The following is a 1054-nucleotide window of genomic DNA, read 5'->3' on the forward strand; positions in this document are numbered from 1 at the left end:
TATGAACAATGACACCAAATGAGTTCTGAAAGTAAGCCAGAATATTCACACTCATATCAGGTAAAGCAGACTTCAGGCCAAATTTCGTACACTTTTGAATTATCAATGTGTTTTGACATCATCAAAAGGAAGAAAAAAAATACTTAGAGCCAAATAAAACTCCTTACAACCTAGGGAAAATTTTGAAGGTAGTCAGAAGGTATTTATTGGTATGAGTGCATAAGTTACAAAATCAAATTAGTATCAAATATGCAACCTAATGGTACATTTCAAAGTAATAAATTATCAAGAAGTCAAACTAAAAACAATTGATAAGTATAAATAATAAATATTAGATCCGAATTTAACATAATAAAAGCAAAATCAATACAAATGAGTGATGAAACCATGAATAAGGAATGAAAAAAAAGACTGTCAAATGATAGGAAAGAAAGATAAACACTTAATCAAAGTAACAAAATTGTAAACACCTTTTGTTATCAATCATAAAACTTGAAATGCTCTTTTGTGATTTAGTAATTATTGTCATAGGAGAACATTTTGAAAGAAATAGTACCAAAAGTCATCTTCAAGTGCCAGATATTTCAAGAATTTCTTCCACTGTCCTTATGTTAACTTTTTCATACTATGTTTTATGTGGAAATTTGCTACCCAGGACATCAAAGTTGTCAGCAACATGGAGAGACTTTCTGGTGAAGCACTGGATGGATAATAATTATGTAAAACTTGTGATCCTTTAAGGCTTTGAGGCATGATGATATTGGGAGAGCTTGAACAGAACAATGCAATTTTCCTATTGAGTTCACCCTTAGAACACCTAGGAACTTTTCTTTAAACCTGGCAGGGCTCCTTTCCCAGCCCTGGCCCAGGGCCAGCCTGTGTGCTGTGGCTCTGGTCTCTGTGGCCCAAGTCCCTGTGGGTTTTCCCGAGCAAATACATACATAGCTGACCCTGAATGTTTCTCACAGGCATCACTGCTGAGAGCACAGAGGTAAGAGGTGAGTGGTCGGCTGCCTGGAAAATGTCCAGTAAGGATCAGCAGGTAATGTGGCTT

Source organism: Octodon degus, unplaced genomic scaffold (genome assembly GCF_000260255.1).
Source record: "Octodon degus isolate 3935 unplaced genomic scaffold, OctDeg1.0 scaffold00129, whole genome shotgun sequence".
In the NCBI taxonomy this organism is placed as follows: Eukaryota; Metazoa; Chordata; class Mammalia; order Rodentia; family Octodontidae; genus Octodon; species Octodon degus.